Source organism: Mixophyes fleayi, unplaced genomic scaffold, assembly GCF_038048845.1.
Source record: "Mixophyes fleayi isolate aMixFle1 unplaced genomic scaffold, aMixFle1.hap1 Scaffold_3906, whole genome shotgun sequence".
Classification (NCBI taxonomy): domain Eukaryota; kingdom Metazoa; phylum Chordata; class Amphibia; order Anura; family Limnodynastidae; genus Mixophyes; species Mixophyes fleayi.
The window spans coordinates 1-21,835 of record NW_027447889.1 but is presented as its reverse complement, the minus strand read 5'-3'; the positions used below and the strand labels follow the sequence as shown (position 1 = coordinate 21,835).

General features: G+C 36.6%; 11 non-coding genes across 11 annotated transcripts; all 11 read right to left on the bottom strand.

Moving 5' to 3' along the window:
• Window positions 1-2,087: 2,087 nt before the first annotated feature.
• On the bottom strand, window positions 2,088-2,170 carry TRNAL-CAG (transfer RNA leucine (anticodon CAG)). Its single transcript has one exon. It is a non-coding gene; the product is annotated as a tRNA-Leu (tRNA).
• An 819-nt stretch (window positions 2,171-2,989) lies between these two features.
• Window positions 2,990-3,072, bottom strand: TRNAL-CAG (transfer RNA leucine (anticodon CAG)). The gene has a single exon. It is a non-coding gene; the product is annotated as a tRNA-Leu (tRNA).
• Window positions 3,073-4,789: 1,717 nt separating this feature from the next.
• TRNAL-CAG (transfer RNA leucine (anticodon CAG)) lies at window positions 4,790-4,872 on the bottom strand. Its single transcript has one exon. It is a non-coding gene; the product is annotated as a tRNA-Leu (tRNA).
• Window positions 4,873-5,691: 819 nt separating this feature from the next.
• Window positions 5,692-5,774, bottom strand: TRNAL-CAG (transfer RNA leucine (anticodon CAG)). Its single transcript has one exon. It is a non-coding gene; the product is annotated as a tRNA-Leu (tRNA).
• Window positions 5,775-8,388: 2,614 nt separating this feature from the next.
• Window positions 8,389-8,471, bottom strand: TRNAL-CAG (transfer RNA leucine (anticodon CAG)). Its single transcript has one exon. It is a non-coding gene; the product is annotated as a tRNA-Leu (tRNA).
• An 819-nt stretch (window positions 8,472-9,290) lies between these two features.
• Window positions 9,291-9,373, bottom strand: TRNAL-CAG (transfer RNA leucine (anticodon CAG)). Its single transcript has one exon. It is a non-coding gene; the product is annotated as a tRNA-Leu (tRNA).
• An 820-nt stretch (window positions 9,374-10,193) lies between these two features.
• Window positions 10,194-10,276, bottom strand: TRNAL-CAG (transfer RNA leucine (anticodon CAG)). The gene has a single exon. It is a non-coding gene; the product is annotated as a tRNA-Leu (tRNA).
• A 4,423-nt stretch (window positions 10,277-14,699) lies between these two features.
• Window positions 14,700-14,782, bottom strand: TRNAL-CAG (transfer RNA leucine (anticodon CAG)). The gene has a single exon. It is a non-coding gene; the product is annotated as a tRNA-Leu (tRNA).
• A 2,618-nt stretch (window positions 14,783-17,400) lies between these two features.
• Window positions 17,401-17,483, bottom strand: TRNAL-CAG (transfer RNA leucine (anticodon CAG)). The gene has a single exon. It is a non-coding gene; the product is annotated as a tRNA-Leu (tRNA).
• Window positions 17,484-18,302: 819 nt separating this feature from the next.
• On the bottom strand, window positions 18,303-18,385 carry TRNAL-CAG (transfer RNA leucine (anticodon CAG)). The gene has a single exon. It is a non-coding gene; the product is annotated as a tRNA-Leu (tRNA).
• A 1,716-nt stretch (window positions 18,386-20,101) lies between these two features.
• On the bottom strand, window positions 20,102-20,184 carry TRNAL-CAG (transfer RNA leucine (anticodon CAG)). Its single transcript has one exon. It is a non-coding gene; the product is annotated as a tRNA-Leu (tRNA).
• Window positions 20,185-21,835: the final 1,651 nt, after the last annotated feature.

Sequence of the window (21,835 nt, the reverse complement as noted above, 5' to 3'; positions counted from 1 at the left end):
TGTGGAAGGTATTTTATCTTGCAAGGAAAATATATGAGGAAATGTAGATGATAAAAATGTAATGGAATAGGAGATGGAAATCAGAAGTACGATTGAAGACCTTATTTCCAAGGAAGGCTGCAACCTGAATTGTGGTTTGTTTCAAAGGGGTAATTATGTTGTGAGCGCTCGAGATTTCCGTGGTGGAAATTGAAACTGAGGTGTGAAGTGAGTGTTTGTCCAATTTTTAGGATGTTTTGTTACCTTTAAATTAGTATGAGGATATATAGAAGAAAGATAAAATGTAACCTTACTGTCAGGAGTGGGATTTGAACCCACGCCTCCAGGAGAGACTGCGACCGCAGCGCCTTAGAACGCTCAGCCATCCTGACATACAAAAGCTTAGGTTTTCGAAAAGTTGAATATAACAAAAAAGACAGCATATAGCTCTGCTGTTTATGTTGCTGTTAAGACTTTTGATTTAAAGTATGGGTACAAATTGATTTTACAATCATTTGCACAGAAATATGTTCCTACTTGGCTAAATGACAGACATCTTGTACAAATAACATCGAAAAAGCTTTTTTAGTCATAGTTTACCTTTTTCTAATTTGAATTTCCAATTGAATTTGGTATTTGATGTACTTTTTTCCCCAATTCTTACAATGTCATGGGTTAAGACAGTATAGTTTTCTTTTAATTTTCAGCATTGGGAAGCTTGTGCCAGAGTTTGTTGCTTAATCCATATTCATGCACCATTGAAATAGAATTTGGGAATCTTTAAAGAGCTGGCTAATGAATTTGGCTTATATGCTTGGTAGGATTGCTTTGTGGTGACACCAGTGGGATTTGAGGCCATGAGCTCTGCTTTACAAGAGCAATGCTCTGACCAATAATCATTGGAGCCCTCATTCGTAATGTGGAAGGTATTTTATCTTGCAAGGAAAATATATGAGGAAATGTAGATGATAAAAATGTAATGGAATAGGAGATGGAAATCAGAAGTACGATTGAAGACCTTATTTCCAAGGAAGGCTGCAACCTGAATTGTGGTTTGTTTCAAAGGGGTAATTATGTTGTGAGCGCTCGAGATTTCCGTGGTGGAAATTGAAACTGAGGTGTGAAGTGAGTGTTTGTCCAATTTTTAGGATGTTTTGTTACCTTTAAATTAGTATGAGGATATATAGAAGAAAGATAAAATGTAACCTTACTGTCAGGAGTGGGATTTGAACCCACGCCTCCAGGAGAGACTGCGACCGCAGCGCCTTAGAACGCTCAGCCATCCTGACATACAAAAGCTTAGGTTTTCGAAAAGTTGAATATAACAAAAAAGACAGCATATAGCTCTGCTGTTTATGTTGCTGTTAAGACTTTTGATTTAAAGTATGGGTACAAATTGATTTTACAATCATTTGCACAGAAATATGTTCCTACTTGGCTAAATGACAGACATCTTGTACAAATAACATCGAAAAAGCTTTTTTAGTCATAGTTTAGCTTTTTCCAATTTGAATTTCCAATTGAATTTGGTATTTGATGTACTTTTTTTCCCAATTCTTACAATGTCATGGGTTAAGACAGTATAGTTTTCTTTTAATTTTCAGCATTGGGAAGTTTGTGCCAGAGTTTGTTGCTTAATCCATATTCATGCACCATTGAAATAGAATTTGGGAATCTTTAAAGAGCTGGCTAATGAATTTGGCTTATATGCTTGGTAGGATTGCTTTGTGGCGACACCAGTGGGATTTGAGGCCATGAGCTCTGCTTTACAAGAGCAATGCTCTGACCAATAATCATTGGAGCCCTCATTCGTAATGTGGAAGGTATTTTATCTTGCAAGGAAAATATATGAGGAAATGTAGATGATAAAAATGTAATGGAATAGGAGATGGAAATCAGAAGTACGATTGAAGACCTTATTTCCAAGGAAGGCTGCAACCTGAATTGTGGTTTGTTACAAAGGGGTAATTATGTTGTGAGCGTTCGAGATTTCCGTGGTGGAAATTGAAACTGAGGTGTGAAGTGAGTGTTTATCCAATTTTTAGGATGTTTTGTTACCTTTAAATTAGTATGAGGATATATAGAAGAAAGATAAAATGTAACCTTACTGTCAGGAGTGGGATTTGAACCCACGCCTCCAGGAGAGACTGCGACCTGAACGCAGCGCCTTAGACCGCTCGGCCATCCTGACATACAAAAGTTCAGGTTTTCGAAAAGTTGAATATAACAAAAAAGACAGCATATAGCTCTGCTGTTTATGTTGCTGTTAAGACTTTTGATTTAAAGTATGGGTACAAATTGATTTTACAATCATTTGCACAGAAATATGTTCCTACTTGGCTAAATGACAGACATCTTGTACAAATAACATCGAAAAAGCTTTTTTAGTCATAGTTTAGCTTTTTCCAATTTGAATTTCCAATTGAATTTGGTATTTGATGTACTTTTTTTCCCAATTCTTACAATGTCATGGGTTAAGACAGTATAGTTTTCTTTTAATTTTCAGCATTGGGAAGTTTGTGCCAGAGTTTGTTGCTTAATCCATATTCATGCACCATTGAAATAGAATTTGGGAATCTTTAAAGAGCTGGCTAATGAATTTGGCTTATATGCTTGGTAGGATTGCTTTGTGGCGACACCAGTGGGATTTGAGGCCATGAGCTCTGCTTTACAAGAGCAATGCTCTGACCAATAATCATTGGAGCCCTCATTCGTAATGTGGAAGGTATTTTATCTTGCAAGGAAAATATATGAGGAAATGTAGATGATAAAAATGTAATGGAATAGGAGATGGAAATCAGAAGTACGATTGAAGACCTTATTTCCAAGGAAGGCTGCAACCTGAATTGTGGTTTGTTACAAAGGGGTAATTATGTTGTGAGCGTTCGAGATTTCCGTGGTGGAAATTGAAACTGAGGTGTGAAGTGAGTGTTTATCCAATTTTTAGGATGTTTTGTTACCTTTAAATTAGTATGAGGATATATAGAAGAAAGATAAAATGTAACCTTACTGTCAGGAGTGGGATTTGAACCCACGCCTCCAGGAGAGACTGCGACCTGAACGCAGCGCCTTAGACCGCTCGGCCATCCTGACATACAAAAGTTCAGGTTTTCGAAAAGTTGAATATAACAAAAAAGACAGCATATAGCTCTGCTGTTTATGTTGCTGTTAAGACTTTTGATTTAAAGTATGGGTACAAATTGATTTTACAATCATTTGCACAGAAATATGTTCCTACTTGGCTAAATGACAGACATCTTGTACAAATAACATCGAAAAAGCTTTTTTAGTCATAGTTTACCTTTTTCTAATTTGAATTTCCAATTGAATTTGGTATTTGATGTACTTTTTTTTCCCAATTCTTACAATGTCATGGGTTAAGACAGTATAGTTTTCTTTTAATTTTCAGCATTGGGAAGCTTGTGCCAGAGTTTGTTGCTTAATCCATATTCATGCACCATTGAAATAGAATTTGGGAATCTTTAAAGAGCTGGCTAATGAATTTGGCTTATATGCTTGGTAGGATTGCTTTGTGGCGACACCAGTGGGATTTGAGGCCATGAGCTCTGCTTTACAAGAGCAATGCTCTGACCAATAATCATTGGAGCCCTCATTCGTAATGTGGAAGGTATTTTATCTTGCAAGGAAAATATATGAGGAAATGTAGATGATAAAAATGTAATGGAATAGGAGATGGAAATCAGAAGTACGATTGAAGACCTTATTTCCAAGGAAGGCTGCAACCTGAATTGTGGTTTGTTTCAAAGGGGTAATTATGTTGTGAGCGCTCGAGATTTCCGTGGTGGAAATTGAAACTGAGGTGTGAAGTGAGTGTTTGTCCAATTTTTAGGATGTTTTGTTACCTTTAAATTAGTATGAGGATATATAGAAGAAAGATAAAATGTAACCTTACTGTCAGGAGTGGGATTTGAACCCACGCCTCCAGGAGAGACTGCGACCGCAGCGCCTTAGAACGCTCAGCCATCCTGACATACAAAAGCTTAGGTTTTCGAAAAGTTGAATATAACAAAAAAGACAGCATATAGCTCTGCTGTTTATGTTGCTGTTAAGACTTTTGATTTAAAGTATGGGTACAAATTGATTTTACAATCATTTGCACAGAAATATGTTCCTACTTGGCTAAATGACAGACATCTTGTACAAATAACATCGAAAAAGCTTTTTTAGTCATAGTTTAGCTTTTTCCAATTTGAATTTCCAATTGAATTTGGTATTTGATGTACTTTTTTTCCCAATTCTTACAATGTCATGGGTTAAGACAGTATAGTTTTCTTTTAATTTTCAGCATTGGGAAGTTTGTGCCAGAGTTTGTTGCTTAATCCATATTCATGCACCATTGAAATAGAATTTGGGAATCTTTAAAGAGCTGGCTAATGAATTTGGCTTATATGCTTGGTAGGATTGCTTTGTGGCGACACCAGTGGGATTTGAGGCCATGAGCTCTGCTTTACAAGAGCAATGCTCTGACCAATAATCATTGGAGCCCTCATTCGTAATGTGGAAGGTATTTTATCTTGCAAGGAAAATATATGAGGAAATGTAGATGATAAAAATGTAATGGAATAGGAGATGGAAATCAGAAGTACGATTGAAGACCTTATTTCCAAGGAAGGCTGCAACCTGAATTGTGGTTTGTTACAAAGGGGTAATTATGTTGTGAGCGTTCGAGATTTCCGTGGTGGAAATTGAAACTGAGGTGTGAAGTGAGTGTTTATCCAATTTTTAGGATGTTTTGTTACCTTTAAATTAGTATGAGGATATATAGAAGAAAGATAAAATGTAACCTTACTGTCAGGAGTGGGATTTGAACCCACGCCTCCAGGAGAGACTGCGACCTGAACGCAGCGCCTTAGACCGCTCGGCCATCCTGACATACAAAAGTTCAGGTTTTCGAAAAGTTGAATATAACAAAAAAGACAGCATATAGCTCTGCTGTTTATGTTGCTGTTAAGACTTTTGATTTAAAGTATGGGTACAAATTGATTTTACAATCATTTGCACAGAAATATGTTCCTACTTGGCTAAATGACAGACATCTTGTACAAATAACATCGAAAAAGCTTTTTTAGTCATAGTTTAGCTTTTTCCAATTTGAATTTCCAATTGAATTTGGTATTTGATGTACTTTTTTTCCCAATTCTTACAATGTCATGGGTTAAGACAGTATAGTTTTCTTTTAATTTTCAGCATTGGGAAGTTTGTGCCAGAGTTTGTTGCTTAATCCATATTCATGCACCATTGAAATAGAATTTGGGAATCTTTAAAGAGCTGGCTAATGAATTTGGCTTATATGCTTGGTAGGATTGCTTTGTGGCGACACCAGTGGGATTTGAGGCCATGAGCTCTGCTTTACAAGAGCAATGCTCTGACCAATAATCATTGGAGCCCTCATTCGTAATGTGGAAGGTATTTTATCTTGCAAGGAAAATATATGAGGAAATGTAGATGATAAAAATGTAATGGAATAGGAGATGGAAATCAGAAGTACGATTGAAGACCTTATTTCCAAGGAAGGCTGCAACCTGAATTGTGGTTTGTTACAAAGGGGTAATTATGTTGTGAGCGTTCGAGATTTCCGTGGTGGAAATTGAAACTGAGGTGTGAAGTGAGTGTTTATCCAATTTTTAGGATGTTTTGTTACCTTTAAATTAGTATGAGGATATATAGAAGAAAGATAAAATGTAACCTTACTGTCAGGAGTGGGATTTGAACCCACGCCTCCAGGAGAGACTGCGACCTGAACGCAGCGCCTTAGACCGCTCGGCCATCCTGACATACAAAAGTTCAGGTTTTCGAAAAGTTGAATATAACAAAAAAGACAGCATATAGCTCTGCTGTTTATGTTGCTGTTAAGACTTTTGATTTAAAGTATGGGTACAAATTGATTTTACAATCATTTGCACAGAAATATGTTCCTACTTGGCTAAATGACAGACATCTTGTACAAATAACATCGAAAAAGCTTTTTTAGTCATAGTTTACCTTTTTCTAATTTGAATTTCCAATTGAATTTGGTATTTGATGTACTTTTTTTTCCCAATTCTTACAATGTCATGGGTTAAGACAGTATAGTTTTCTTTTAATTTTCAGCATTGGGAAGCTTGTGCCAGAGTTTGTTGCTTAATCCATATTCATGCACCATTGAAATAGAATTTGGGAATCTTTAAAGAGCTGGCTAATGAATTTGGCTTATATGCTTGGTAGGATTGCTTTGTGGCGACACCAGTGGGATTTGAGGCCATGAGCTCTGCTTTACAAGAGCAATGCTCTGACCAATAATCATTGGAGCCCTCATTCGTAATGTGGAAGGTATTTTATCTTGCAAGGAAAATATATGAGGAAATGTAGATGATAAAAATGTAATGGAATAGGAGATGGAAATCAGAAGTACGATTGAAGACCTTATTTCCAAGGAAGGCTGCAACCTGAATTGTGGTTTGTTTCAAAGGGGTAATTATGTTGTGAGCGCTCGAGATTTCCGTGGTGGAAATTGAAACTGAGGTGTGAAGTGAGTGTTTGTCCAATTTTTAGGATGTTTTGTTACCTTTAAATTAGTATGAGGATATATAGAAGAAAGATAAAATGTAACCTTACTGTCAGGAGTGGGATTTGAACCCACGCCTCCAGGAGAGACTGCGACCGCAGCGCCTTAGAACGCTCAGCCATCCTGACATACAAAAGCTTAGGTTTTCGAAAAGTTGAATATAACAAAAAAGACAGCATATAGCTCTGCTGTTTATGTTGCTGTTAAGACTTTTGATTTAAAGTATGGGTACAAATTGATTTTACAATCATTTGCACAGAAATATGTTCCTACTTGGCTAAATGACAGACATCTTGTACAAATAACATCGAAAAAGCTTTTTTAGTCATAGTTTACCTTTTTCTAATTTGAATTTCCAATTGAATTTGGTATTTGATGTACTTTTTTCCCCAATTCTTACAATGTCATGGGTTAAGACAGTATAGTTTTCTTTTAATTTTCAGCATTGGGAAGCTTGTGCCAGAGTTTGTTGCTTAATCCATATTCATGCACCATTGAAATAGAATTTGGGAATCTTTAAAGAGCTGGCTAATGAATTTGGCTTATATGCTTGGTAGGATTGCTTTGTGGTGACACCAGTGGGATTTGAGGCCATGAGCTCTGCTTTACAAGAGCAATGCTCTGACCAATAATCATTGGAGCCCTCATTCGTAATGTGGAAGGTATTTTATCTTGCAAGGAAAATATATGAGGAAATGTAGATGATAAAAATGTAATGGAATAGGAGATGGAAATCAGAAGTACGATTGAAGACCTTATTTCCAAGGAAGGCTGCAACCTGAATTGTGGTTTGTTTCAAAGGGGTAATTATGTTGTGAGCGCTCGAGATTTCCGTGGTGGAAATTGAAACTGAGGTGTGAAGTGAGTGTTTGTCCAATTTTTAGGATGTTTTGTTACCTTTAAATTAGTATGAGGATATATAGAAGAAAGATAAAATGTAACCTTACTGTCAGGAGTGGGATTTGAACCCACGCCTCCAGGAGAGACTGCGACCGCAGCGCCTTAGAACGCTCAGCCATCCTGACATACAAAAGCTTAGGTTTTCGAAAAGTTGAATATAACAAAAAAGACAGCATATAGCTCTGCTGTTTATGTTGCTGTTAAGACTTTTGATTTAAAGTATGGGTACAAATTGATTTTACAATCATTTGCACAGAAATATGTTCCTACTTGGCTAAATGACAGACATCTTGTACAAATAACATCGAAAAAGCTTTTTTAGTCATAGTTTAGCTTTTTCCAATTTGAATTTCCAATTGAATTTGGTATTTGATGTACTTTTTTTCCCAATTCTTACAATGTCATGGGTTAAGACAGTATAGTTTTCTTTTAATTTTCAGCATTGGGAAGTTTGTGCCAGAGTTTGTTGCTTAATCCATATTCATGCACCATTGAAATAGAATTTGGGAATCTTTAAAGAGCTGGCTAATGAATTTGGCTTATATGCTTGGTAGGATTGCTTTGTGGCGACACCAGTGGGATTTGAGGCCATGAGCTCTGCTTTACAAGAGCAATGCTCTGACCAATAATCATTGGAGCCCTCATTCGTAATGTGGAAGGTATTTTATCTTGCAAGGAAAATATATGAGGAAATGTAGATGATAAAAATGTAATGGAATAGGAGATGGAAATCAGAAGTACGATTGAAGACCTTATTTCCAAGGAAGGCTGCAACCTGAATTGTGGTTTGTTACAAAGGGGTAATTATGTTGTGAGCGTTCGAGATTTCCGTGGTGGAAATTGAAACTGAGGTGTGAAGTGAGTGTTTATCCAATTTTTAGGATGTTTTGTTACCTTTAAATTAGTATGAGGATATATAGAAGAAAGATAAAATGTAACCTTACTGTCAGGAGTGGGATTTGAACCCACGCCTCCAGGAGAGACTGCGACCTGAACGCAGCGCCTTAGACCGCTCGGCCATCCTGACATACAAAAGTTCAGGTTTTCGAAAAGTTGAATATAACAAAAAAGACAGCATATAGCTCTGCTGTTTATGTTGCTGTTAAGACTTTTGATTTAAAGTATGGGTACAAATTGATTTTACAATCATTTGCACAGAAATATGTTCCTACTTGGCTAAATGACAGACATCTTGTACAAATAACATCGAAAAAGCTTTTTTAGTCATAGTTTAGCTTTTTCCAATTTGAATTTCCAATTGAATTTGGTATTTGATGTACTTTTTTTCCCAATTCTTACAATGTCATGGGTTAAGACAGTATAGTTTTCTTTTAATTTTCAGCATTGGGAAGTTTGTGCCAGAGTTTGTTGCTTAATCCATATTCATGCACCATTGAAATAGAATTTGGGAATCTTTAAAGAGCTGGCTAATGAATTTGGCTTATATGCTTGGTAGGATTGCTTTGTGGCGACACCAGTGGGATTTGAGGCCATGAGCTCTGCTTTACAAGAGCAATGCTCTGACCAATAATCATTGGAGCCCTCATTCGTAATGTGGAAGGTATTTTATCTTGCAAGGAAAATATATGAGGAAATGTAGATGATAAAAATGTAATGGAATAGGAGATGGAAATCAGAAGTACGATTGAAGACCTTATTTCCAAGGAAGGCTGCAACCTGAATTGTGGTTTGTTACAAAGGGGTAATTATGTTGTGAGCGTTCGAGATTTCCGTGGTGGAAATTGAAACTGAGGTGTGAAGTGAGTGTTTATCCAATTTTTAGGATGTTTTGTTACCTTTAAATTAGTATGAGGATATATAGAAGAAAGATAAAATGTAACCTTACTGTCAGGAGTGGGATTTGAACCCACGCCTCCAGGAGAGACTGCGACCTGAACGCAGCGCCTTAGACCGCTCGGCCATCCTGACATACAAAAGTTCAGGTTTTCGAAAAGTTGAATATAACAAAAAAGACAGCATATAGCTCTGCTGTTTATGTTGCTGTTAAGACTTTTGATTTAAAGTATGGGTACAAATTGATTTTACAATCATTTGCACAGAAATATGTTCCTACTTGGCTAAATGACAGACATCTTGTACAAATAACATCGAAAAAGCTTTTTTAGTCATAGTTTACCTTTTTCTAATTTGAATTTCCAATTGAATTTGGTATTTGATGTACTTTTTTTTCCCAATTCTTACAATGTCATGGGTTAAGACAGTATAGTTTTCTTTTAATTTTCAGCATTGGGAAGCTTGTGCCAGAGTTTGTTGCTTAATCCATATTCATGCACCATTGAAATAGAATTTGGGAATCTTTAAAGAGCTGGCTAATGAATTTGGCTTATATGCTTGGTAGGATTGCTTTGTGGCGACACCAGTGGGATTTGAGGCCATGAGCTCTGCTTTACAAGAGCAATGCTCTGACCAATAATCATTGGAGCCCTCATTCGTAATGTGGAAGGTATTTTATCTTGCAAGGAAAATATATGAGGAAATGTAGATGATAACAATGTAATGGAATAGGAGATGGAAATCAGAAGTACGATTGAAGACCTTATTTCCAAGGAAGGCTGCAACCTGAATTGTGGTTTGTTACAAAGGGGTAATTATGTTGTGAGCGCTCGAGATTTCCGTGGTGGAAATTGAAACTGAGGTGTGAAGTGAGTGTTTGTCCAATTTTTAGGATGTTTTGTTACCTTTAAATTAGTATGAGGATATATAGAAGAAAGATAAAATGTAACCTTACTGTCAGGAGTGGGATTTGAACCCACGCCTCCAGGAGAGACTGCGACCTGAACGCAGCGCCTTAGACCGCTCGGCCATCCTGACATACAAAAGCTTAGGTTTTCGAAAAGTTGAATATAACAAAAAAGACAGCATATAGCTCTGCTGTTTATGTTGCTGTTAAGACTTTTGATTTAAAGTATGGGTACAAATTGATTTTACAATCATTTGCACAGAAATATGTTCCTACTTGGCTAAATGACAGACATCTTGTACAAATAACATCGAAAAAGCTTTTTTAGTCATAGTTTAGCTTTTTCTAATTTGAATTTCCAATTGAATTTGGTATTTGATGTACTTTTTTTCCCAATTCTTACAATGTCATGGGTTAAGACAGTATAGTTTTCTTTTAATTTTCAGCATTGGGAAGCTTGTGCCAGAGTTTGTTGCTTAATCCATATTCATGCACCATTGAAATAGAATTTGGGAATCTTTAAAGAGCTGGCTAATGAATTTGGCTTATATGCTTGGTAGGATTGCTTTGTGGCGACACCAGTGGGATTTGAGGCCATGAGCTCTGCTTTACAAGAGCAATGCTCTGACCAATAATCATTGGAGCCCTCATTCGTAATGTGGAAGGTATTTTATCTTGCAAGGAAAATATATGAGGAAATGTAGATGATAAAAATGTAATGGAATAGGAGATGGAAATCAGAAGTACGATTGAAGACCTTATTTCCAAGGAAGGCTGCAACCTGAATTGTGGTTTGTTACAAAGGGGTAATTATGTTATGAGCGCTCGAGATTTCCGTGGTGGAAATTGAAACTGAGGTGTGAAGTGAGTGTTTGTCCAATTTTTAGGATGTTTTGTTACCTTTAAATTAGTATGAGGATATATAGAAGAAAGATAAAATGTAACCTTACTGTCAGGAGTGGGATTTGAACCCACGCCTCCAGGAGAGACTGCGACCTGAACGCAGTGCCTTAGAACGCTCGGCCATCCTGACATACAAAAGCTTAGGTTTTCGAAAAGTTGAATATAACAAAAAAGACAGCATATAGCTCTGCTGTTTATGTTGCTGTTAAGACTTTTGATTTAAAGTATGGGTACAAATTGATTTTACAATCATTTGCACAGAAATATGTTCCTACTTGGCTAAATGACAGACATCTTGTACAAATAACATCGAAAAAGCTTTTTTAGTCATAGTTTACCTTTTTCTAATTTGAATTTCCAATTGAATTTGGTATTTGATGTACTTTTTTTTCCCAATTCTTACAATGTCATGGGTTAAGACAGTATAGTTTTCTTTTAATTTTCAGCATTGGGAAGCTTGTGCCAGAGTTTGTTGCTTAATCCATATTCATGCATTGAAATAGAATTTGGGAATCTTTAAAGAGCTGGCTAATGAATTTGGCTTATATGCTTGGTAGGATTGCTTTGTGGCGACACCAGTGGGATTTGAGGCCATGAGCTCTGCTTTACAAGAGCAATGCTCTGACCAATAATCATTGGAGCCCTCATTCGTAATGTGGAAGGTATTTTATCTTGCAAGGAAAATATATGAGGAAATGTAGATGATAAAAATGTAATGGAATAGGAGATGGAAATCAGAAGTACGATTGAAGACCTTATTTCCAAGGAAGGCTGCAACCTGAATTGTGGTTTGTTACAAAGGGGTAATTATGTTGTGAGCGCTCGAGATTTCCGTGGTGGAAATTGAAACTGAGGTGTGAAGTGAGTGTTTATCCAATTTTTAGGATGTTTTGTTACCTTTAAATTAGTATGAGGATATATAGAAGAAAGATAAAATGTAACCTTACTGTCAGGAGTGGGATTTGAACCCACGCCTCCAGGAGAGACTGCGACCTGAACGCAGCGCCTTAGACCGCTTGGCCATCCTGACATACAAAAGCTGAGGTTTTCGAAAAGTTGAATATAACAAAAAAGACAGCATATAGCTCTGCTGTTTATGTTGCTGTTAAGACTTTTGATTTAAAGTATGGGTACAAATTGATTTTACAATCATTTGCACAGAAATATGTTCTTACTTGGCTAAATGACAGACATCTTGTACAAATAACATCGAAAAAGCTTTTTTAGTCATAGTTTACCTTTTTCTAATTTGAATTTCCAATTGAATTTGGTATTTGATGTACTTTTTTTCCCAATTCTTACAATGTCATGGGTTAAGACAGTATAGTTTTCTTTTAATTTTCAGCATTGGGAAGCTTGTGCCAGAGTTTGTTGCTTAATCCATATTCATGCACCATTGAAATAGAATTTGGGAATCTTTAAAGAGCTGGCTAATGAATTTGGCTTATATGCTTGGTAGGATTGCTTTGTGGCGACACCAGTGGGATTTGAGGCCATGAGCTCTGCTTTACAAGAGCAATGCTCTGACCAATAATCATTGGAGCCCTCATTCGTAATGTGGAAGGTATTTTATCTTGCAAGGAAAATATATGAGGAAATGTAGATGATAAAAATGTAATGGAATAGGAGATGGAAATCAGAAGTACGATTGAAGACCTTATTTCCAAGGAAGGCTGCAACCTGAATTGTGGTTTGTTACAAAGGGGTAATTATGTTGTGAGCGCTCGAGATTTCCGTGGTGGAAATTGAAACTGAGGTGTGAAGTGAGTGTTTGTCCAATTTTTAGGATGTTTTGTTACCTTTAAATTAGTATGAGGATATATAGAAGAAAGATAAAATGTAACCTTACTGTCAGGAGTGGGATTTGAACCCACACCTCCAGGAGAGACTGCGACCTGAACGCAGTGCCTTAGAACGCTCGGCTATCCTGACATACAAAAGCTTAGGTTTTCGAAAAGTTGAATATAACAAAAAAGACAGCATATAGCTCTGCTGTTTATGTTGCTGTTAAGACTTTTGATTTAAAGTATGGGTACAAATTGATTTTACAATCATTTGCACAGAAATATGTTCCTACTTGGCTAAATGACAGACATCTTGTACAAATAACATCGAAAAAGCTTTTTTAGTCATAGTTTACCTTTTTCTAATTTGAATTTCCAATTGAATTTGGTATTTGATGTACTTTTTTTTCCCAATTCTTACAATGTCATGGGTTAAGACAGTATAGTTTTCTTTTAATTTTCAGCATTGGGAAGCTTGTGCCAGAGTTTGTTGCTTAATCCATATTCATGCATTGAAATAGAATTTGGGAATCTTTAAAGAGCTGGCTAATGAATTTGGCTTATATGCTTGGTAGGATTGCTTTGTGGCGACACCAGTGGGATTTGAGGCCATGAGCTCTGCTTTACCAGAGCAATGCTCTGACCAATAATCATTGGAGCCCTCATTCGTAATGTGGAAGGTATTTTATCTTGCAAGGAAAATATATGAGGAAATGTAGATGATAAAAATGTAATGGAATAGGAGATGGAAATCAGAAGTACGATTGAAGACCTTATTTCCAAGGAAGGCTGCAACCTGAATTGTGGTTTGTTACAAAGGGGTAATTATGTTGTGAGCGCTCGAGATTTCCGTGGTGGAAATTGAAACTGAGGTGTGAAGTGAGTGTTTATCCAATTTTTAGGATGTTTTGTTACCTTTAAATTAGTATGAGGATATATAGAAGAAAGATAAAATGTAACCTTACTGTCAGGAGTGGGATTTGAACCCACGCCTCCAGGAGAGACTGCGACCTGAACGCAGCGCCTTAGACCGCTTGGCCATCCTGACATACAAAAGCTTAGGTTTTCGAAAAGTTGAATATAACAAAAAAGACAGCATATAGCTCTGCTGTTTATGTTGCTGTTAAGACTTTTGATTTAAAGTATGGGTACAAATTGATTTTACAATCATTTGCACAGAAATATGTTCCTACTTGGCTAAATGACAGACATCTTGTACAAATAACATCGAAAAAGCTTTTTTAGTCATAGTTTACCTTTTTCTAATTTGAATTTCCAATTGAATTTGGTATTTGATGTACTTTTTTTCCCAATTCTTACAATGTCATGGGTTAAGACAGTATAGTTTTCTTTTAATTTTCAGCATTGGGAAGCTTGTGCCAGAGTTTGTTGCTTAATCCATATTCATGCACCATTGAAATAGAATTTGGGAATCTTTAAAGAGCTGGCTAATGAATTTGGCTTATATGCTTGGTAGGATTGCTTTGTGGCGACACCAGTGGGATTTGAGGCCATGAGCTCTGCTTTACAAGAGCAATGCTCTGACCAATAATCATTGGAGCCCTCATTCGTAATGTGGAAGGTATTTTATCTTGCAAGGAAAATATATGAGGAAATGTAGATGATAAAAATGTAATGGAATAGGAGATGGAAATCAGAAGTACGATTGAAGACCTTATTTCCAAGGAAGGCTGCAACCTGAATTGTGGTTTGTTTCAAAGGGGTAATTATGTTGTGAGCGCTCGAGATTTCCGTGGTGGAAATTGAAACGGAGGTGTGAAGTGAGTGTTTGTCCAATTTTTAGGATGTTTTGTTACCTTTAAATTAGTATGAGGATATATAGAAGAAAGATAAAATGTAACCTTACTGTCAGGAGTGGGATTTGAACCCACGCCTCCAGGAGAGACTGCGACCTGAACGCAGCGCCTTAGACCGCTCGGCCATCCTGACATACAAAAGCTTAGGTTTTCGAAAAGTTGAATATAACAAAAAAGACAGCATATAGCTCTGCTGTTTATGTTGCTGTTAAGACTTTTGATTTAAAGTATGGGTACAAATTGATTTTACAATCATTTGCACAGAAATATGTTCCTACTTGGCTAAATGACAGACATCTTGTACAAATAACATCGAAAAAGCTTTTTTAGTCATAGTTTACCTTTTTCTAATTTGAATTTCCAATTGAATTTGGTATTTGATGTACTTTTTTTCCCAATTCTTACAATGTCATGGGTTAAGACAGTATAGTTTTCTTTTAATTTTCAGCATTGGGAAGCTTGTGCCAGAGTTTGTTGCTTAATCCATATTCATGCACCATTGAAATAGAATTTGGGAATCTTTAAAGAGCTGGCTAATGAATTTGGCTTATATGCTTGGTAGGATTGCTTTGTGGTGACACCAGTGGGATTTGAGGCCATGAGCTCTGCTTTACAAGAGCAATGCTCTGACCAATAATCATTGGAGCCCTCATTCGTAATGTGGAAGGTATTTTATCTTGCAAGGAAAATATATGAGGAAATGTAGATGATAAAAATGTAATGGAATAGGAGATGGAAATCAGAAGTACGATTGAAGACCTTATTTCCAAGGAAGGCTGCAACCTGAATTGTGGTTTGTTTCAAAGGGGTAATTATGTTGTGAGCGCTCGAGATTTCCGTGGTGGAAATTGAAACTGAGGTGTGAAGTGAGTGTTTGTCCAATTTTTAGGATGTTTTGTTACCTTTAAATTAGTATGAGGATATATAGAAGAAAGATAAAATGTAACCTTACTGTCAGGAGTGGGATTTGAACCCACGCCTCCAGGAGAGACTGCGACCTGAACGCAGCGCCTTAGAGCGCTCGGCCATCCTGACATACAAAAGCTTAGGTTTTCGAAAAGTTGAATATAACAAAAAAGACAGCATATAGCTCTGCTGTTTATGTTGCTGTTAAGACTTTTGATTTAAAGTATGGGTACAAATTGATTTTACAATCATTTGCACAGAAATATGTTCCTACTTGGCTAAATGACAGACATCTTGTACAAATAACATCGAAAAAGCTTTTTTAGTCATAGTTTAGCTTTTTCCAATTTGAATTTCCAATTGAATTTGGTATATGATGTACTTTTTTTCCCAATTCTTACAATGTCATGGGTTAAGACAGTATAGTTTTCTTTTAATTTTCAGCATTGGGAAGCTTGTGCCAGAGTTTGTTGCTTAATCCATATTCATGCACCATTGAAATAGAATTTGGGAATCTTTAAAGAGCTGGCTAATGAATTTGGCTTATATGCTTGGTAGGATTGCTTTGTGGCGACACCAGTGGGATTTGAGGCCATGAGCTCTGCTTTACAAGAGCAATGCTCTGACCAATAATCATTGGAGCCCTCATTCGTAATGTGGAAGGTATTTTATCTTGCAAGGAAAATATATGAGGAAATGTAGATGATAAAAATGTAATGGAATAGGAGATGGAAATCAGAAGTACGATTGAAGACCTTATTTCCAAGGAAGGCTGCAACCTGAATTGTGGTTTGTTACAAAGGGGTAATTATGTTGTGAGCGCTCGAGATTTCCGTGGTGGAAATTGAAACTGAGGTGTGAAGTGAGTGTTTGTCCAATTTTTAGGATGTTTTGTTACCTTTAAATTAGTATGAGGATATATAGAAGAAAGATAAAATGTAACCTTACTGTCAGGAGTGGGATTTGAACCCACGCCTCCAGGAGAGACTGCGACCGCAGCGCCTTAGACCGCTCGGCCATCCTGACATACAAAAGCTTAGGTTTTCGAAAAGTTGAATATAACAAAAAAGACAGCATATAGCTCTGCTGTTTATGTTGCTGTTAAGACTTTTGATTTAAAGTATGGGTACAAATTGATTTTACAATCATTTGCACAGAAATATGTTCCTACTTGGCTAAATGACAGACATCTTGTACAAATAACATCGAAAAAGCTTTTTTAGTCATAGTTTAGCTTTTTCCAATTTGAATTTCCAATTGAATTTGGTATTTGATGTACTTTTTTTCCCAATTCTTACAATGTCATGGGTTAAGACAGTATAGTTTTCTTTTAATTTTCAGCATTGGGAAGTTTGTGCCAGAGTTTGTTGCTTAATCCATATTCATGCACCATTGAAATAGAATTTGGGAATCTTTAAAGAGCTGGCTAATGAATTTGGCTTATATGCTTGGTAGGATTGCTTTGTGGCGACACCAGTGGGATTTGAGGCCATGAGCTCTGCTTTACAAGAGCAATGCTCTGACCAATAATCATTGGAGCCCTCATTCGTAATGTGGAAGGTATTTTATCTTGCAAGGAAAATATATGAGGAAATGTAGATGATAAAAATGTAATGGAATAGGAGATGGAAATCAGAAGTACGATTGAAGACCTTATTTCCAAGGAAGGCTGCAACCTGAATTGTGGTTTGTTACAAAGGGGTAATTATGTTGTGAGCGTTCGAGATTTCCGTGGTGGAAATTGAAACTGAGGTGTGAAGTGAGTGTTTATCCAATTTTTAGGATGTTTTGTTACCTTTAAATTAGTATGAGGATATATAGAAGAAAGATAAAATGTAACCTTACTGTCAGGAGTGGGATTTGAACCCACGCCTCCAGGAGAGACTGCGACCTGAACGCAGCGCCTTAGACCGCTCGGCCATCCTGACATACAAAAGTTCAGGTTTTCGAAAAGTTGAATATAACAAAAAAGACAGCATATAGCTCTGCTGTTTATGTTGCTGTTAAGACTTTTGATTTAAAGTATGGGTACAAATTGATTTTACAATCATTTGCACAGAAATATGTTCCTACTTGGCTAAATGACAGACATCTTGTACAAATAACATCGAAAAAGCTTTTTTAGTCATAGTTTACCTTTTTCTAATTTGAATTTCCAATTGAATTTGGTATTTGATGTACTTTTTTTCCCAATTCTTACAATGTCATGGGTTAAGACAGTATAGTTTTCTTTTAATTTTCAGCATTGGGAAGCTTGTGCCAGAGTTTGTTGCTTAATCCATATTCATGCACCATTGAAATAGAATTTGGGAATCTTTAAAGAGCTGGCTAATGAATTTGGCTTATATGCTTGGTAGGATTGCTTTGTGGTGACACCAGTGGGATTTGAGGCCATGAGCTCTGCTTTACAAGAGCAATGCTCTGACCAATAATCATTGGAGCCCTCATTCGTAATGTGGAAGGTATTTTATCTTGCAAGGAAAATATATGAGGAAATGTAGATGATAAAAATGTAATGGAATAGGAGATGGAAATCAGAAGTACGATTGAAGACCTTATTTCCAAGGAAGGCTGCAACCTGAATTGTGGTTTGTTTCAAAGGGGTAATTATGTTGTGAGCGCTCGAGATTTCCGTGGTGGAAATTGAAACTGAGGTGTGAAGTGAGTGTTTGTCCAATTTTTAGGATGTTTTGTTACCTTTAAATTAGTATGAGGATATATAGAAGAAAGATAAAATGTAACCTTACTGTCAGGAGTGGGATTTGAACCCACGCCTCCAGGAGAGACTGCGACCTGAACGCAGCGCCTTAGACCGCTCGGCCATCCTGACATACAAAAGCTTAGGTTTTCGAAAAGTTGAATATAACAAAAAAGACAGCATATAGCTCTGCTGTTTATGTTGCTGTTAAGACTTTTGATTTAAAGTATGGGTACAAATTGATTTTACAATCATTTGCACAGAAATATGTTCCTACTTGGCTAAATGACAGACATCTTGTACAAATAACATCGAAAAAGCTTTTTTAGTCATAGTTTAGCTTTTTCCAATTTGAATTTCCAATTGAATTTGGTATATGATGTACTTTTTTTCCCAATTCTTACAATGTCATGGGTTAAGACAGTATAGTTTTCTTTTAATTTTCAGCATTGGGAAGCTTGTGCCAGAGTTTGTTGCTTAATCCATATTCATGCACCATTGAAATAGAATTTGGGAATCTTTAAAGAGCTGGCTAATGAATTTGGCTTATATGCTTGGTAGGATTGCTTTGTGGCGACACCAGTGGGATTTGAGGCCATGAGCTCTGCTTTACAAGAGCAATGCTCTGACCAATAATCATTGGAGCCCTCATTCGTAATGTGGAAGGTATTTTATCTTGCAAGGAAAATATATGAGGAAATGTAGATGATAAAAATGTAATGGAATAGGAGATGGAAATCAGAAGTACGATTGAAGACCTTATTTCCAAGGAAGGCTGCAACCTGAATTGTGGTTTGTTACAAAGGGGTAATTATGTTGTGAGCGCTCGAGATTTCCGTGGTGGAAATTGAAACTGAGGTGTGAAGTGAGTGTTTGTCCAATTTTTAGGATGTTTTGTTACCTTTAAATTAGTATGAGGATATATAGAAGAAAGATAAAATGTAACCTTACTGTCAGGAGTGGGATTTGAACCCACGCCTCCAGGAGAGACTGCGACCGCAGCGCCTTAGAACGCTCGGCCATCCTGACATACAAAAGCTTAGGTTTTCGAAAAGTTGAATATAACAAAAAAGACAGCATATAGCTCTGCTGTTTATGTTGCTGTTAAGACTTTTGATTTAAAGTATGGGTACAAATTGATTTTACAATCATTTGCACAGAAATATGTTCCTACTTGGCTAAATGACAGACATCTTGTACAAATAACATCGAAAAAGCTTTTTTAGTCATAGTTTAGCTTTTTCCAATTTGAATTTCCAATTGAATTTGGTATTTGATGTACTTTTTTTCCCAATTCTTACAATGTCATGGGTTAAGACAGTATAGTTTTCTTTTAATTTTCAGCATTGGGAAGTTTGTGCCAGAGTTTGTTGCTTAATCCATATTCATGCACCATTGAAATAGAATTTGGGAATCTTTAAAGAGCTGGCTAATGAATTTGGCTTATATGCTTGGTAGGATTGCTTTGTGGCGACACCAGTGGGATTTGAGGCCATGAGCTCTGCTTTACAAGAGCAATGCTCTGACCAATAATCATTGGAGCCCCTCATTCGTAATGTGGAAGGTATTTTATCTTGCAAGGAAAATATATGAGGAAATGTAGATGATAAAATGTAATGGAATAGGAGATGGAAATCAGAAGTACGATTGAAGACCTTATTTCCAAGGAAGGCTGCAACCTGAATTGTGGTTTGTTACAAAGGGGTAATTATGTTGTGAGCGTTCGAGATTTCCGTGGTGGAAATTGAAACTGAGGTGTGAAGTGAGTGTTTATCCAATTTTTAGGATGTTTTGTTACCTTTAAATTAGTATGAGGATATATAGAAGAAAGATAAAATGTAACCTTACTGTCAGGAGTGGGATTTGAACCCACGCCTCCAGGAGAGACTGCGACCTGAACGCAGCGCCTTAGACCGCTCGGCCATCCTGACATACAAAAGTTCAGGTTTCGAAAAGTTGAATATAACAAAAAAGACAGCATATAGCTCTGCTGTTTATGTTGCTGTTAAGACTTTTGATTTAAAGTATGGGTACAAATTGATTTTACAATCATTTGCACAGAAATATGTTCCTACTTGGCTAAATGACAGACATCTTGTACAAATAACATCGAAAAAGCTTTTTTAGTCATAGTTTAGCTTTTTCTAATTTGAATTTCCAATTGAATTTGGTATTTGATGTACTTTTTTTCCCAATTCTTACAATGTCATGGGTTAAGACAGTATAGTTTTCTTTTAATTTTCAGCATTGGGAAGCTTGTGCCAGAGTTTGTTGCTTAATCCATATTCATGCACCATTGAAATAGAATTTGGGAATCTTTAAAGAGCTGGCTAATGAATTTGGCTTATATGCTTGGTAGGATTGCTTTGTGGCGACACCAGTGGGATTTGAGGCCATGAGCTCTGCTTTACAAGAGCAATGCTCTGACCAATAATCATTGGAGCCCTCATTCGTAATGTGGAAGGTATTTTATCTTGCAAGGAAAATATATGAGGAAATGTAGATGATAAAAATGTAATGGAATAGGAGATGGAAATCAGAAGTACGATTGAAGACCTTATTTCCAAGGAAGGCTGCAACCTGAATTGTGGTTTGTTACAAAGGGGGTAATTATGTTATGAGCGCTCGAGATTTCCGTGGTGGAAATTGAAACTGAGGTGTGAAGTGAGTGTTTGTCCAATTTTTAGGATGTTTTGTTACCTTTAAATTAGTATGAGGATATATAGAAGAAAGATAAAATGTAACCTTACTGTCAGGAGTGGGATTTGAACCCACGCCTCCAGGAGAGACTGCGACCTGAACGCAGTGCCCTTAGAACGCTCGGCCATCCTGACATACAAAAGCTTAGGTTTTCGAAAAGTTGAATATAACAAAAAAGACAGCATATAGCTCTGCTGTTTATGTTGCTGTTAAGACTTTTGATTTAAAGTATGGGTACAAATTGATTTTACAATCATTTGCACAGAAATATGTTCCTACTTGGCTAAATGACAGACATCTTGTACAAATAACATCGAAAAAGCTTTTTTAGTCATAGTTTACCTTTTTCTAATTTGAATTTCCAATTGAATTTGGTATTTGATGTACTTTTTTTTCCCATTCTTACAATGTCATGGGTTAAGACAGTATAGTTTTCTTTTAATTTTCAGCATTGGAAGCTTGTGCCAGAGTTTGTTGCTTAATCCATATTCATGCATTGAAATAGAATTTGGAATCTTTAAAGAGCTGGCTAATGAATTTGGCTTATATGCTTGGTAGGATTGCTTTGTGGCGACACCAGTGGGATTTGAGGGCCATGAGCTCTGCTTTACAAGAGCAATGCTCTGACCAATAATCATTGGAGCCCTCATTCGTAATGTGGAAGGTATTTTATCTTGCAAGGAAAATATATGAGGAAATGTAGATGATAAAATGTAATGGAATAGGAGATGGAAATCAGAAGTACGATTGAAGACCTTATTTCCAAGGAAGGCTGCAACCTGAATTGTGGTTTGTTACAAAGGGTAATTATGTTGTGAGCGCTCGAGATTTCCGTGGTGGAAATTGAAACTGAGGTGTGAAGTGAGTGTTTATCCAATTTTA